The sequence below is a fragment of the Anser cygnoides genome, chromosome 18 (genome assembly GCF_040182565.1).
Source record: "Anser cygnoides isolate HZ-2024a breed goose chromosome 18, Taihu_goose_T2T_genome, whole genome shotgun sequence".
NCBI lineage: Eukaryota > Metazoa > Chordata > Aves > Anseriformes > Anatidae > Anser > Anser cygnoides.
Genome location: NC_089890.1, coordinates 3,790,827 through 3,807,513, shown reverse-complemented (window position 1 = coordinate 3,807,513; position 16,687 = coordinate 3,790,827). Strand labels below are relative to the sequence as shown.

Here is a 16,687-nt window from a genome sequence, read left to right as displayed (position 1 = left end):
CACTGACAGCATCAATGTGAGGCTCCGAAAGCAACCGCAGCAATATGCCTCAAAATCTGAGCAGCTGCCATCCATCTGAGCAGCTGAAAGGAGCTGCTGTCCAAACCCACCCTCTGCAGCCCATGTTTTCCTCTCTCCCAGCTGCAGACCCCAAAGATGACAGTAACATTTCCTGCAGACCTTTACTTATGACTCAGATCTTGAAGTCAAATTGAAAAAAAGGAAGGAAAAGAAAAAACAAAAACAAAAAAAACCTGTGTCTCACTGGGCTGAGGGAGAAAGAAAAATACAAGATACTCAGAAATATTAAATGCAAATATTGGCTTGCCCCCTCCTCTCCGACTTTGGTTAGTACTGAAAAATCAAGGAAGTTTGAAATGCACTTTGCACACAGACTCAGCATAAATAACGCTACTTTGCATTTCATCAGCCTTATTTTCCCCATGGGTTCACTGTCATCTCTCATTTAGGCTCCACAGGGATGATCAACTTCAGAAAGAAGTTGAGATGAAAGGCGCCAAAATATAAGTGAGTAAAAAAATTCCTGGCACTCAAGAGCAATCCAGAAAACTTTCCACTCCACAGGTGCATGAGCACTGGGGGAATGAGTCTGTCTCTTTTTTAAAGGAAAACTTTTTCTGTATGAGTAGTATAAACAGTTTATGAAGTTACATTTTGTGTTTGCCAACAACGCTTGGTATTGTCTGTGACACTAGAGGCAGTGCTTTTGTGATCGCTGTGAAACTAGGAATTCCTGTGCACTGAAGGGGGATGCAAGCAATATAGTAATCATTTGTTATTTAATTTCTATTTCGAAGTGTATTTAATACTACAAAATGATTACAGCTGATATTTACAAAGAAAAGAAGGTGAAGAGAATGGCATTCAGATTGAAAGAGACGCAGTAAAACAGAAGGATGTTTCCGGGGCTGCGGTGTCTTGGGTAGGATTCTAATCCAGGCTCACCTTCCGTGCTCCTGTTTGACCTGATGCGAGTCCATTTTTTTGTGCCCTGGTTTCCCAGGCAGTAAACAGAGGTTTAAATGTATCAGGCATTTTCTCAGGCATTGCCTGTGGGGACTGACTGGACACCGAACTCTTCTGAACAGTGTGTTCCCCCGTAATGTGCACTGTGTGAGCCCTGCCTGGCAGACGAGGAGGCGGCAAGGGCAGGCAGTGTAGGACAAGGGCACAGGTGGGAGCAGAGAGGCGAGTGCAACCTGTAAACCTGGGGACTTTGGATGGAGACTCACAAGCCTGCGTAAGACCAGCACCTGCTGACCACCGAAGGCAGTGCCTGTGATCTGTGGGTGTGCCACGTGCAGAGCAAAGGTACCTGAGGGGGCAGAACTGGCCCCCATGTGGAGCACGAGGAAGCCCTGACTTTAAATGGGGCTTACAAGAGAAATACAAAGACTAGTAATACTAGACAAGGGATTCAAATACATTGACGGCAACAAAAAAGGGATAAGGCAAGATCAGTTCATATCTTTTCAGTGCAGTCTGCTACATGTAGCTGTGCACAGAATGATTTTGGGAAAGGTGAGGCAATATTCCAACAGCTAAATATTGCCACTTTTATTTGTTTTATATGCAATGATATTCCAGAAGGGGATTCATTCAAGACATCAGAGTAATATGGCAGAGCTTATCCACATGTGGGTCAGTGGAAGGTCACTGTACTGCATCCTCCAGAGGAGATTTGTGCACCTCAGCAGATGGACATTTTCCCTCTTACTTGACCGTGTGTTTATGCTTTGGGAGGGTGTTACACTGTAGGTCAATACTAGGTGCCTTTGGAAATTTCTAGGTGCACAGAATTACTCTGGCTACCACTAGCAGGTTTTTTTTTTTCACACTATGGCTTTCTTCTGTACTGAAATGGCTTGGGAGCAGATTTCAGACACCCATCATGCATAATGCTTTCAAATATATCACCCAGGCCGTGTTTTGTGTCCTCTTTATAGCTATAGATGGTGCTTAGTCAGGCAATTTGCACAAGGTCAGGAAGTTAAGTGGCTAAGTGAACATCTTCAGACCAGCATCCTTATTAGTTCCCGGCCCTGCTTTAAACACAGGTGGTCAAAAAGGGTCAGCTTTTCCCAGTGGCATCATCCAGCAGAGCAGGTTGGCTCCTGTCCCTTCCCGCCCCCTCGCTGCAGTGGCAAAGAGGCTCTGGAGTCGTTGCCTCCAGAGGTGCTGAGCCGCTCCAGGCTTGGCCAGAGCCAAACAGAAACCCTTGCTTCTCCAGAGCGCTGCAGATCAGGCTCTTAAGATCTCATAAAACCACTTGTAAAGCATTCTCTGTAGGGTTGTCTGTTTAAATATTTAATTTAGGGACTAGCTAAGAATAATTTAGCAGCTGATTAAGAGAGATGCCAGTTCTGCTGTTGCAGGATTGATAATCCATAGTGTACACATGTTGCTGCTGTTGCAGCGGTGTTGTTGTGGGTATGAAGTAGCAGTGTCATTTCTACCAAGCTTGGGCTCTGTCACCTTGATTTTGTCAGCCTAATGACAAAAGTAAATGCTGTTTTAAGGACCTTGCTGGTGAGCGTCTTTCTGTCAGAATGAAACTGCCGTATGCTCAATATGTTCCAGGGTAGAAGGAGCTGTAGCCCTGATGGAGACTAAATGTGAGATAGACAGGAAATTGTCAAGAAGAGAGAGCATCACATTAATTTTTAGCCACTAAAAATAATTGCTGTCCTGCTGTTCACATGGAGGAGCCAGTTCCATTGCTGAAGCACAGGGGAAATTAGGAGACGTGTTGGTTACTGTTACTACAGCTTAAAACAAAACTGGGCTTCCTTTTTGCAACAGGTGCGCTACAGCCAGTGCGCACCCAGTCTGTGAGCTTTATTTCCTGACCCTGACACGACTCGGGGTTACAGAAGCAAATACCCCTGGCACCGAATGTGGCCAGTATCCGTCAACTGCAGTGGTTTTGTTCTGTCTGTTCACAAACATCTGTTTGATTATGATGGTGCTATTTACAAGGTTATTCTTTGCTGACATGACTTTCTGCCCCTGTATCAGGCAATATCTTTGTCCTCAAAGGCCGTGGGTCCGAGCTTTTATATTTTAGAAGCTCTCATTCTTTCTCATCTGCTGTCTGAACAACAACTTCTGATCAGTCATTTGAAATCATTGATTTCAAATCTCTTTCTGCTCCTTGTGCCTGTTATGTTACTACCAGTACTAACACCTGAGTCTTGCGGAGTGCAGGATCTTTAAATCAGACATCGGTTTTGGTATCTTTGTCCCCATTTTGTATTGGGTAAACTGAGGTATAAAGAAGAAACTTGGTTCAGGTGTTAATGGACACCTGTGATCCAGGCAGCTTTTTAATGAGTTAGAGCATCTGGGTGTCTTTCTGACCAGCTCTCCAGTCAGTACCAGTATGGAGATTCTGGGCTTAATGGGGCAGGACGCATAGATGCAAATATATGCCAGATACAAACAGGTCCATGTCATTTCTACAGATAAAAACAATAAAGGAAAATACTGGGAAAATAATTAATCAGCCTCAAATTACTACAACATTGTCATCTTGAACTAACTGTTCAAATTCCCTTCAGAGGTCACAGAGAAAAAGGGATGCTTTCAAGGCACAACTCCTCTTCTGAAGTGGCCACCAAAAAAAGGGCAGATGAGCTGTGCTGCTCAGGGAGCACATATACTTGTGCTTTGGCTGAAACTAGGGCGAGATGTAGGCGTGCACGTGGGAGGTGTTGCTAGAAAAGGAGAGAGCCTCCTTCTGCCCAGGTCTGAGGAGAGGATCAAGGATTTCCATAGGCACAGGTGATGTGGAGCTGCAAGAAGGGCTCATGGCAGCTCTCCCCGTTCCCTTATCCCTGTAATCATCAAACGCACAGCAGCAAACAATTATTGGAACCCAAATAGCCTGGGAAAAAACACAGAGCTAGATCCTTTTCGTTCAGCCAAGTACATGATTTGAAAACAAACAAATGCTTTCTTTAAAACAAATCCAGTACAACAATTTATTTGCAAAATTCCTGGAGTGGAGCAGAAGCCACATAAAAGCTTTGAGGCTGTGGACTGAATCAAGGGTATGTTGTATTTAGCAGATGTGAATAGATAAGCCACAGAGAGAATATATGAGAAAGGAAAAATACGCATCCATGGCTGGGAAGTTATCACATGTTTATATGCATGATTTTTCACTGACTTCTCCTCTTCCAAACCTAACAGTGATTGAGCACATTAGCGAAGGTTGTGCTGCAGTTATTGATGATTGCATTAGTCAGACACAGAGCAGCACCGAATTCCTGCAGTGGCCCCTAGCTCAGAGACACAGAAGCAGTGCAGATGATAGAGCAGAGCCTGCAGGGCAGCTCCACTGTGGGTTTGTTCAGAGGAATGTTTTCACCAGAATCAAAGTGCCAGTGTTTGTACACTTCTTGCTGCTGTTTGTGGAGACGTTGTTATTAATTATCATTTCAGGAATATCAGGCAGGCTGCGGCACAGGCCAGGCCTCCACAGTGTTAGGAGCTGTGCGAACACACAGAAGGTTGTACCCGTTGTTCTGAGGTTGCAGTTTGCTCTGTGGTTCAGTTAATAACATACTTGGAGTGACAAGCTCTTTAACCACATGAAGAGCATTTCCTGTCACTGGAAAGCACTGGCTCTATGGAAAATCCTTGTCCAAAGCAGCTGAAAAGGCAGAGAGTGTGGCTTGGAAAAACCAAGCCTACAGCCATCATTTTGAAGTGGTGTAAACCAATACATCAGTGGTCTTTCATGTCAGCTGCAATTTTGGCCCTGAATATTTAACCTCGGAAAGCCAGTGACTGAATACTGTAAGTGAAGAAAAGAAGTTTTCATCATTAGAAGTGTATGAAGAATTAACAACTCTGTTGCTAATTTCTGCCGAGACTCCTCTCCATACTTGGAAATATTTGACATCTTCTTTGGAGAGCCATCAACTTTTGGTATTATTCAAGGCATGCGCCTGGGCCAGCTAACAGTTTGGCTGCTGATGGACTGAGCAGATGACCAGGAACTATTCCTTTGCTCAGATGAAACCTCTGTCCTCCTTTTCAGGAAGATTTCTACTGCAGAAGTGGTTAGATTTATTAGTGGAAGATTTACTTAGTCTCAGTTAGCTGCCATGTTGTTAGAGGAGGGTGAAGGGCGTGTGAAGATGAATTCAGGTGCTGTTTTGTTTTATCGGATAGTCTGCCGCAGCAATCGGGGAATGAGATTCTCTTCCTCTCCTCCAAAGTTTATTTATGGATCTGAAAAGCAAGAACAGAGTCTGGTGCAGGAAGCACGATGCAATCTGAGAGCACCTTGGGTAAGACCAGATGTCAGAGGGTGCTTGCTTTCTGGTTTAGTTATTTCTCTCCTACTTGGTGCTGCACACGTTTTAGCTCAATTGTAAGAACTCACGCATCTTCAGAATGGAGTTTGTCATACCCCGGAACAGGTCCCATCAAAAGAAAAGCAAACAGAAGGAAACTCCTTTCCTGAGTTCACTCATCGTCATAAACACTTCACACTTCCCCGGATGCTCAGAGCTCTTTAACAGTATAAATGTGATGGGAATCTTTTGCTTATGGCTGAGATGGGGGTGTTTCTGTCGTGGACCTGAGCAGCTGCTCACTGATGGCAGTCTTTTACGGCAGTATTTCTCCATAGAAAAAGAAGTGAGGATGAATCTGTGGCTCTAAGTAAGTAGGGAACATGAAGAGATGCTGCTAATTGCATGGATTAGATCCGTGCCCAACAGGGTATGCATTTGCCATGATGTGTCTGTACTGACAGGCTAAAACTACTGGGGTGGAAGAGGATCTTGCCCATAATTGCCAGGCATCATTCATATTTTGAGGGAAATGCGGGCATCTGAATCTCTGAGCAGAACACTTAGGTCACTACTAGTCCAGGTATTTTGTAGTTTACAGAGGCCAGTTGATTGACTGAGAAAGGAAATGCATCAAGAAATGGTACTGACTACAAATAGAAGACCCTGCTTTTCAGGTCTCTGCTTGGTTTCATTTTTAAGAAGGGATAGGTATGAGTGAGAGAATTTATATTAAAATTTATATTTAAGATTATTAAAGCCTACTTCCCAGACTGCAGATATTAATATCTAGACCATGCTACCAGATAATCTCCCAGAAGGGAATGCTGTTTGAACCATGAAATGTCAATGTTCAGTTGTAGGAAGAATGAACTTAGGGCTTTGCAGATCTGTGTTGGAAAGTTTAAGTTCTTACTTGTGAATAAATATAAAATATTAATTACTGAAGGATATTTTTGAGAGGATATAGTCTAACAGTGGAGGGTTGTAAAGCAGCTGCCCCGGTGCCTTCAGAAGAAACACAATTATAAGGGAATTGTAGTGGGTAAAGAAAAAATAGATCTAATATATTTTGAAATAAAAATAAATCCTTAGAAATTAGATATGGCTGTCAATACTCTGAGAAAATCTCTAACCAAATTAATGCCATGATAAGTATATTTGTTGTGGGTTTAGTGGATTTTACTAGGGAGGCATGCCTAAGAATTTGTAAACAATATTTATTATATCTGATGGAGGGGAAAATTTAACCATATGGTGGTAAAGCGTGGAGTGAGCGTGCTGCGGCTTGCGAAGTATTCCATTATCAATGTCGGTACTCTTCCAAAACACACTCACCTCCAAGCCAGACCTCAGGGAGAAAGCCATTCCTCTCATAGATGGCCTGGTAAAGTCAGAAAAAGGTTGGAAAGGGGTTGGTGGCTCAGTGGGCCTGGCTCAGCACAGCGCTCTGCGCCTGTCTGGCGTGGGCCGTACGCGAAGGGGGCTGAAGTTGCACCGAGCGTTAGCTTGATCCTGGTGGACATCGTGGTGCTGCCGTGGGTGCTGTCTCACAGGTGTCTGAGGAGGGAGTGGATAAGCTGAACAATCTCCATCTCGCCTCCATGGCCTGTCAGGAGGGTTCCTTGGTTTGAGGCAATGCAGCCAGAAAGTGCTCGTGCTCACATATCAAACCTTTCAGGCTACTTTTTCAAGAAAAGAAGCTTCTAATTGTTTTTCAGCTATTTTTCACCTCTCCCATCAGCCTGTCCAGGTGTTCTCTCTCTTGTGCATTTGCAAAACCCTGCAGGGTTTCACCTTGTGTGCCATGGATGTGTGTAGCACGAAGTGTGCCGGGCCCCTCTCTGGGTTTAAAATGGAGAAAGGGAGAAAGAAAGCAGTGAAGAGGCCTCCCTGAAGACACATGTGTGAGCGCACACACTGTTACTGCTCAGCGCTTCTGTTTCCACCAGTATTCAGCTGGTGGTTCACCTCCTTGCTAGTATTTTATTTAACCTCCACTTAACCTTCCTCTTTAACCATGTGTTTGTTTACTGACTCCTAGCTTCTCACCCTCAGTACTCCCTCCAGCAGTCACTGCCCTTTATTAAACCTTTCTTGTTGCTGCACCAGAACCCCACTCCTTCCCAAAAGCAACAAGCAGTTGCTCGGTTGAGCAGGGTTTGGTATCATACAAGGACAGATTTCTACTGGTACAATTCCCAAGACCCATGTCCATCGCATTTCCAGTCTGTTATTAGCCATGGAGCACTTTTGAAGCACAAGGTAACACACATACATAGACACACTCGAATCTTATTAGCTGCGTTACTTGAGGAAGCTTGCAGCAATATACCTGAATTTTTACTGGATGGATACATGGAGGAATTTAAAGCATTTCTAATGACTGGTATTACAAACTTCCTTTAGCATTTTATATACCACAGAATGAAGGTCCCGATTCTTAATTGTACATAAGCCCTTAGGGGAGGCCTTGGTCACCTGGAGCTGTAAGCAATGACTACGCTGGAATCAGGCTGCCAGGTCTTTTTTCAATATTTATGTTTGCTCCTGAGTTTTCTGTGCCTGTAGCTAAATGACAGAGCAAGGATATGTTGTTTCTAATTGCACTCTGTAGTTTTGAATTCACAGTTTAAGTGGTAAAGGCAAAAGAGAGAAAAACTGAAATGGAGAGGCACACAGCTTTGCCTCAGGCAGGCTGCTGAAGATGGCGAAGAGCTAGGCACTACATAAGAGAAAATAAAAATTGCAGGTTTGAGAAAATTGGCCAGTGAAGAGGTCTTGAATTCCAGTTCTAAGAGAAAGGAAAGAGCTTTCATTCTTTTCCACTTCCCATGTGCTACCCTGCAGACGGACTCTGTGTATTATGGTATATTATCAAGTTTGAACAGTAATTCTACATGATTGTTCCTCAAAAATTGCTATTGATGCTTTTGGTTAACTCACCTTTTCACAGCTCTCCTGCTATGTAGCGCAGTGCTGTGAGGAGAATACTGAATCGTTCTCTGGATGGCTTCTGATTTGTAAACTGTCCCTGTGAATTTGAAGAGATGACCATTCCCTGAAATACTTTGTAGCAGCCCAGGAAATACGGTCAAAGTTGTAATACAATTCCTAAAAAGAGGAAGAAGATGTAAAAATCTCAGAGGAGGTTGTTTTTCACACTAGAGTGAAGCTTTGGGGATTTTTCTGACTGTTCTAGGACACTACGGCAGGCACCAATGGAAAACAAGAATGGAGGCTTCCTGGCTGTTATGGTTGGGATGAACGGCCTCAAAATCGTTGCTGATGTTGGAAGGAGAAGAGAACATCTGGTTTTCTACTGGAAATGAGACTTTGGTTATAAGGGATGGTATTTGTTCCCACCAGCAGGTCACGCCCAGTGGTCACTTCAGGAATCACCTCACTGGCCAAGCCAGATTCTGCATTGCTGGGATTTTTGGAGCTTATAACTGTAACAGGAAAATGCCCGAGCACTGTCTGACCGTATAAAACATAATTATATCCCTTTCAAATTCAGATTGGGGAAGTATGAAGTGCTTAATCTCATACTTTCTTCATTAATTGCAAATTTAATTTATAAACAGCTGCATGAGTTAGAAATTCTATCTCCTGTGATGAATACAGTCCAATTAAGTTTATAAGTAGAAATAATTTATGGAATGTGTCAAAAGCAAAAATAGATTTACATAGAGCTGTATTGATTGAAATGCGATCTCATCAATCTGGAGGATGTTCTGGACAGTATTCAAGGAACTTGGAGATGAAAAAGATGGGAAGACAACACAATAAATGGAACATCTTCATTTGTAAGGCAACTAAACCATACAGTGAATCCCAGCTGCTATAATAATTCCCTCCCTTCTCACACAGCTCCGCAATACTGACAAATCTAAATATGAAGAAGAAAAATGTCTCTAGAAGGCTGTTATTTTGCTGCCTGAATTGTGTCAAGGAAGTGTAAATATAATCACACTTTATCCTCCAATCTGAAATGGATTTCTGTGGCACAGATCACAATGTAGCTTGCCTTGATTGATAATAACTCCCTTGTTACCATCAGTAATGCGGTGAGGTGGGGAGGAAGGAGAAAGCAGTGCAGTTTATGCCAGAATTGCTAGGCAATTCACTCAAAATCCTGCATCTTTATTTGGGCCAGCAAGGGAGGATAAACCTCAGTGGTTTGTTGTAAGAAACAGATCATCCAAAGGCAATTCTTTCTACAATTATTTGGATCCAGAGGCCCAAGAGATATCATCTGACAGACACTGCCACTTTATCCCTCTTTGAGTGATCTGCAAGAGGCTCACAGTTTTCTTGGATTTGTTATGCATAAACTAATTCTGGGTGATCCTTCTTGGTGTGTTCACAAGCAGTCAGCAGTAGGTTGCTAGAGGATTCTTACTCCTGGTCTGTAGCTGACTACAAAAACCTGTGCTCTTCCACCCCTGCCTCCTGCATCCCTCCAGCAGGAACTGTGCTCCTAGAGTGGAAGCGACTCGGACGTCCTCTTCTGAATCTGCTTGGGTCTGTTGTAAATGTACTGCTCTCAGCTGCTCATGATGCCACCCCAGGTGGAGAACAGCATCCTTGTTCCTTCCTGACACACATCTGACAGCTGAACAGGACCAGTGCCGTGGGGAGAGGACGCAGAGTGTGCTTTGATCTCCTTTGGCCCCTTACTCGTTTACTCAGCAGCTGTGAGCAGTGACTGATAGCTTAGGGAAACCATGGAGGGAAGGTGGGCAGAGAAATAGCTGGTGCTAGCCCTAGTTCGGTCAGGGATCTTGTATGCAGAGCCGTATCCTTTTCCTCCTGAGTGCTTTGTCTCCTGTGTAACAGCAGAACTGGCTTTTCCAAACAAGAGATGCACATTAGCAGTGTGGGGACTAAGGGGGGAAAAGCAGGAAGGCAACAGCCTGTGCTCGTGGCTGTCCTACCTCACCTGGCTGTGCCAGCGTTACAACCTGTACCGGCAAGGTGCGTTCCCAGGCATAGGGTGTGCACAGTTTAGGAAGGGATGAGCTGGAGAAATGCACATGAGGAGCTGCAGGAGAGTGGACAAGTAAGTTCCCTTCCCTCCGTGATACGACACCATAAATAGGGGCAGCATCTGATGAGGAAAAGGCTGACACTCGGTGCACTGGGGACTTGAGGGGCTTATGCATGTCCACAGAGTGACTTCTGGATTATAGATGGAATTCCCAACTGGAGCTGTCTCCCAGTTTTCTCTCCTCCCAGTTCTTCAGCAAATGAATTCCTAACCTGCTTACCTGGCCAAGCAAGTTAATTTTATCTTGAATTTACTGCTCACACGGCTCCATCCATTTCCTCTCCCTTCCCCAGGCGTGACTACGGAGTAGCTGGCAGAGCTGTGTGAGGGAGCACAGTGTGTCTGAGGCTCTGCTGGCTTGGGAGCCAGCCAAAAATGACGCATGTGGAGACCCCCCTCCACAGCTGTATCCTTTTCAAAGTGATGTTTGTAGCAGAGAGCTACAAAAGTGCTATTATGTTGTCTTGAGTGGCTATGCGGGTTGCATTCTAAGCAGAGCAGGGATTAAATTTTGCCATCACTGCCCATGAGCAATTTGCCATTGTGCAGCAAGCGGCTTTCAGAGCAGGTTATTATTGCTGTCTGCGCCGTACCATTCTTAATATATGAAACCTGAAACAGGACTCCCAACCTTGGAAGAAAAAAAGATAATCCCTTTTCCTCTATTGTTGGCAATACTGTCTTAGAAACCAGAGAAATGCAGCCCCCCTTCTTCTCCCTTAATGATTCTGTGCTTTTCTACTCAGTGTTATTTCTGTGTTTGCTTCTGCTGCATTTTGAATAATGCCGGGACTAATATGGCTGTTCCCACTGAACGGTTCCAGCTGATGTAGGGCCGTGTCTTGCCCGGAGATCTCTGCCTGTGCACAAATGAGCAATGACAGCCCACTTCTGGGGACAAGAAGTTAAGTGGCAGGTTACAGTGAACAAAGCGAGTAGAGAAAACTGTTGAGGTATATTTATTTTTTTTTATTGTGGGTCAGACATATTAGTGAAGGAAGATGGCTTTTTGGAATGGAAATTTTTAAAGAAAATAGATGCTTATTGCCAAGGGGTGTTTCTTCCATTATTATTACCAAGGCAGGGCCAAGCCTTAATGGTTCAAGATGTTTTGAATTAAAGCAAATCTCTTCTCCTTACCTTTTCTCATCCCACTCTGTCTCCCCCACAGTAGCAAGCAGATCATAGAAGTGCCCACCTCTGCCTCTCAAACTGTTTTTGTTCTTTCAGACAAGCAAAAAAATCATAGTTGACTGCATGCTATATTAAAGAGGTACTATGCGTTTGCACGTAGTGACTTTCTATTTTTATCTAACTGCAGTTGATACTCCTAATTCATCCCAAATCTCAGTTCTTTTCAATATTATACTAAGAATTCAGTCCCTGTTCAGCTGACTCCCACAGAATAACTCTGAATCTGTCTTAAATACCAGCTTGATACTAAAGTAAATTTGTCATTAGAATGAGTCCCAGAGTTTTCTTCTTTGCCTTAGTGTTGTAGAGGACCTGGCTCTTGTGCTGATGAAAATCAGGTGTCAGCTGTAGGTCTTCTGTCTTATCTCAGAGGAACCCCAAGCTCTCAGGCCTCATGTATGAAAACCCAAAAAGCCAGAGGAGTTCCTGGGAAGATCTGAAGAAGGCCATCTGTGTGGACAAAATTGCCCCAGGAATCACAGTGCTTTTTCTTCACTTTTTCTCAGGATCCATATTCATTCTGCCTTATAAAAAGTCCTCTTTGAGAGAAACACTATTATCACTTTTTACTCTAAGGATCCATACCAATCTCCTTTTCAAAAGAAAAGACTAAAAATTCAAGGCCTAGGGTCAAAATTAGCTTCTTAAGAAAAAAATGTCCAGACACAGAAGGAAACCCAGTGAAGACTTTTTTAATACTCCTGATTTTACACGCAGCGGATCCTGTGGTGCTGGGAGCAAAGCAAGGATCAAAGTGGCAACCTTATCTTTGTGTATCACAGGCAATGAGGTTCAAGGCATCACTTTGCTGGAGGAAATGCCAGGGCTTCTGGACTGGGGGCCTAGATCTGGGCTTGGCTTTGCTTGTGGGAGCTGGTGCAAGGCCCTTCAGTAATGTAGTCCATGGTCCTCTGGTCCATAAACAATTTGCTTCGTGAGACAGACTGTCCCAAGTCCAGTTTCCTCCAGATATTTCTCTCAGTTCACTGCCCAAGAAATTACAAGGTTTTGCTGAAGCTTTTCCGTGGATAACGTGTTTCCTGCCTGTATATGCCTGATGAACTCATGCTACACCTTTCCCTTCTGCACCCTGAAGTGGTGTTTCTTTGGGGCTACAAAACCTCTGGGAGATCCATTTTCTCTCTGTGCACTACCCCTGTGAAACCTGCTCTAAGTAGGCCAACGTTCCAGTGCATGTCGGGGGGAGAGCAAGCAGATGCATACCCAGCCAGCCAGCACGGTCACCTCTGCTTCATTTCCATAGGAAACAAAGCTACAGCAAAGTCAGATTGGATTGACCTGCTGCTCAAGGAGGTTGTGAAATTTAATTAGCACTCAGAGAAGCACTTGGTGATCTTGGGACTCAAAAGTGCGATTGAAGTATCTTTGTTTCCATGCTAGTAAAACCTGCCAGAAAATGAAATAACCACATAGTTTTTCTGGTCAACGTTTGTTGGAGCAGAACGATGAGGGGTGCAGGAGGGAAATACGTTTGTGCTGTTCCTTTCTGCCCAGGCTCAGTGTGGTGCCGTGCCCTGTCACCTCACGGACGGGAAGCGGTGCCAATCTGACGCGGGGGCATTCGGAGCAGGAATGGTGATCGCACAGCGAGCGCTTAGGAAGGAGCTTTGTGCTGCAGCTTCCCAAGCAGGAACATAAGGAACACCCTCCCCTCACTCCCCCATGGTCCCTCGTTTCCAGCAGGCTTGGAGACCCTAATTACACTATTGCACAGCTCCTGGCAATTGCAAGGGCTTTTACTGCTGCTGCCTGCCTTGGAGAAGAGAAGCTGGAATAATCTGCTTTGTGTAGTGTCCCTTGCTGGAGATAAGAGAAGGAAGTGAGTTGCAGGGAATGTAAATGGAATGAGCATATTGCAGTTGCTGGACACAACCCTGGTAGGTCTGCTCTGGCTCCACTTCTCACTGGCACAGCCCACCTCGCCCAGTGCCACCGCGCTGCGTGTCCCTGCTGCCTGTCCCTGAGCACAGCCATGAAACAGGCTGTGGCTTCACAGAATGGCACAGGAGTGGTTTCTTCGTCATGATTTTTTTTTCTTTACCTTTTTCTCCTCTTCCCTTCCTGTGAGCAGATGAAACATGCACTTAATTTTCAGGAAAGTGACTGCTGTGGTAGCAGCTGTGGGAAATCAAATGCACAGCAGGCCCCCATAATTCACAATAATTTTGTGTAGCAGTTTCTGATGATGTGATATCAGGTGAAAATTATCCCTGCTACTTTTTCGTGTGCCGCATCTTTTGAACTCCAGCCTGCTTTTCCATTGGCATGTATGCCTAGGGCTACCAGATTATTGACAGGGGAGAAGGAGTAATATCATACGTTTAGTTTTAAAATCTTTCTTGTAAATGTGTTGCTGGAGATGCACACAGGGTGCTGCTGGAGCCTCAGCAGCAAAGACCATTGTTGCTAGCCCTTTAATCTCCACTGTTTGTATTTATACAGATTCCTTTGCTAAGCAGCATCTATTTTGATCTATTATATTTACCCACAAACGTGATATTTACTTCTGACGAGATGAAAATGATAATGATATCTCTGTGTCACAGGCTTTTATTTCGAATGAAAGATCTAACAGAGCATATCATGTTTTATTATTGCTGTAAGTTCAGTTATTAGTATCTGTGGAGAGGCGCCCTTCCTTTCCTCGTCTCCCTTCGAGCGGCAGGGCTGGAGCTAGGCCCAGGGGAGAGGCTGCATGGGGCTGAACCATCCCTCACCGGCTGTGCAGCCTCTTCCTTTGAAAAAAATTCTGGAAGAAATGCTTGGCAAAGTGGGTCCGGGAGGCCTATTTCCCATAACCAGCATACAGCTTGGAAGACACGAGACCCAAAGCTTCACTTCTTGAGCAGGAAGGAGAAGGGCTTTGGGAAGTGCTTAGGAGCTTCAGAGCGTGCTGTGACCAGCATGAGATCAAAGCAGAGAAGCCCTAAGGCAAAGGGACGAAAATATGTGTAGTTTCTTCACATTAAACCAAGGGGTCGCTTGCCTTATAGCAGTAGGACATGTGATTGCTGGGATTCGTGTAGGTGCGTGGACCGTAACACCAGATTTTTTAATGAGGTGGGCTCAGGAAGAGCAAGAAAATGTGGCTGTAGTTACAGAACATGTTGGTGAAAGGGTAAAACCTATTGCAATGTGGTACATCGTTCCCATTACTACATATCAAATAGGGCTGGTAGCAGCTTGATATGAAAAAACCTTTAAATATTGATGATGAGAGTCTGCTCAGCGGAACATTGCGTATACTGAGAGGACCCCGTGAGTCTGGAATATTTAATGTAATCAGCTGGAATGTAAAGCACAATATGTACAGACTTGTTCAACCTGCGCATTTAATCACTGCTCTCAAAAGGCTATTGCTTGCAATAATGCAATGCCGAGTGTGAAGCGGGGAACAGAACACCTTTTCCCAAGGTACAGTACAGAACAATACAGGAGCTCCTTAGATGATTTGGATTTCCTGTTTTCAGAGAACACCTTACGGGGGTATCATCAGAAAGCTGGCCTAATGGTACTGACAAATTTGCAAATAAAAGCACTAAATACTGTTCTCTGGGATTTGTGGAGCCATTATATGTACTAACTTAGGAATTAACCAAAAAGATCACTAATCTGGAGAAATTCAGAATTTTTGCACAGTTTATAATTCATCCAAGGTGCTAGCCAAAAATTGCCCCCTTAATATACATGCCTTTCTCATGCTAAAGTAATTCCTTTCCTTCCAGGATGTTCCAGCAGCCCTGCAAGACCACGCAGTGCTGTCGTAAGCAAAGTCAATGGTTAGCAAAAAATAGGTCAAATTAGAGAAAATAGTTCATTTGAAGTTTTAAACTGAAGATCAATGATTAATGGATTCGAGCAAGAAAGGCAGCATCAGCGAGCTAACGATCTGTTGTTGGGAAAGAAGCTCGTGTTTCTGACACATTAGATGTGTCAATAGCCTCTGCAGCGATGGGTTTATAATAGCTGGTGCGTCCTATTAGCAGGGCCATGAATGATAAGCAGAAGGAAACCAAGTGCATAGTTCAGCCAGAACTGATAAAACATAAAACGAGCAGCCCTGAGCACGCAGAGGTGTGGGAAGTGGTGAGATGCCTGTCTGCCGATCCTGGAGTTGAGGCCCAGGGATGCTCAGGGATGATAGGCCTGGGTCTCGGTCCTGCTCAGTCAGAGCAGGGCAGAGGAATTAGGCCCAGGAGCAGCCTTAAGCTCACGTCAGTGCTGCGTGATGTTAGCCCATGTGCAGAGCCGGGATGGACGCGTGCGAGGTCAGCTCTGCAACGGCGTTTGGGTTGGTGCACCAATGGGCAGCTCCTGGATGTGTGTTTTCCAAGGGCCTTTTCCCTTCGCCAGGACAAGGCTTGGACAAGTGTTCAAGCCAGGCTCCTTTTTCTCCCTGCCTCTTTGAGAGAAGTTAGGCTGAGCGTTGAATGGTTGGGGTGTGCATTTGGGTATTTGAACAAGGCTTGCTTCAGGTTTGCTGCACGTTTTGCCTGAACTCACTGTCTCGCTTTCCATTCACTAGCACCTGACTGCCGCTATAGGAAAGGGACTCGCTCTGCCCTTAGAGTGCTTTTGTGGGGTATTGTAACCCTGTAACACCAAACTGAGACACCACAGCTATATGGCTGTTTCTGTTGTTTATGGGAAAAGCTGGGCTGGGAGAGAGATGGCAAGGAGACCAGTAGTGGTATCTTTTTCTACTAATAAAAAAATATAACCTAAGTCAGCTGACGAGGAGGATTTAATGGCTAAGCAACAGCCCCTAATTGCCCCCAACCCTACATCTTCTTGCCTTCTTCATCCAGGAGCGTGACCCAGAACTACGCTCATGATTAATAAAGGCAAGACTGAGGAGGGAGGTGGCCCTGCTGTTACAATGATGATGCAGAGATCCCTGCAGAGCTGCACCAATTGTATTTTCGTTTCCAGGAGTGTTGCTAAACGTCCTGCAGTGGGAAGCACAGCCCTCCAGAAAGCTGCAGCCCTATCGCTTTGAAAATACAGCCTGTCAAATAACACTGAGCGTGCCTGTATTGACCTGCCGTAGCCCTAATTTCTCCGGTGCAGGCAGGTACCGTAAAGCATGGCT

The 16,687-nt window shown here is 44.7% G+C and overlaps 1 long non-coding RNA gene across 1 annotated transcript in view; it reads left to right on the top strand.

Moving 5' to 3' along the window:
* The window catches only part of LOC106041064 (uncharacterized), a 399,163-nt gene that overhangs the window by 92,654 nt on the left and 289,822 nt on the right, over positions 1 to 16,687 (top strand). The gene's annotated exons all lie outside the window — the stretch shown is intronic.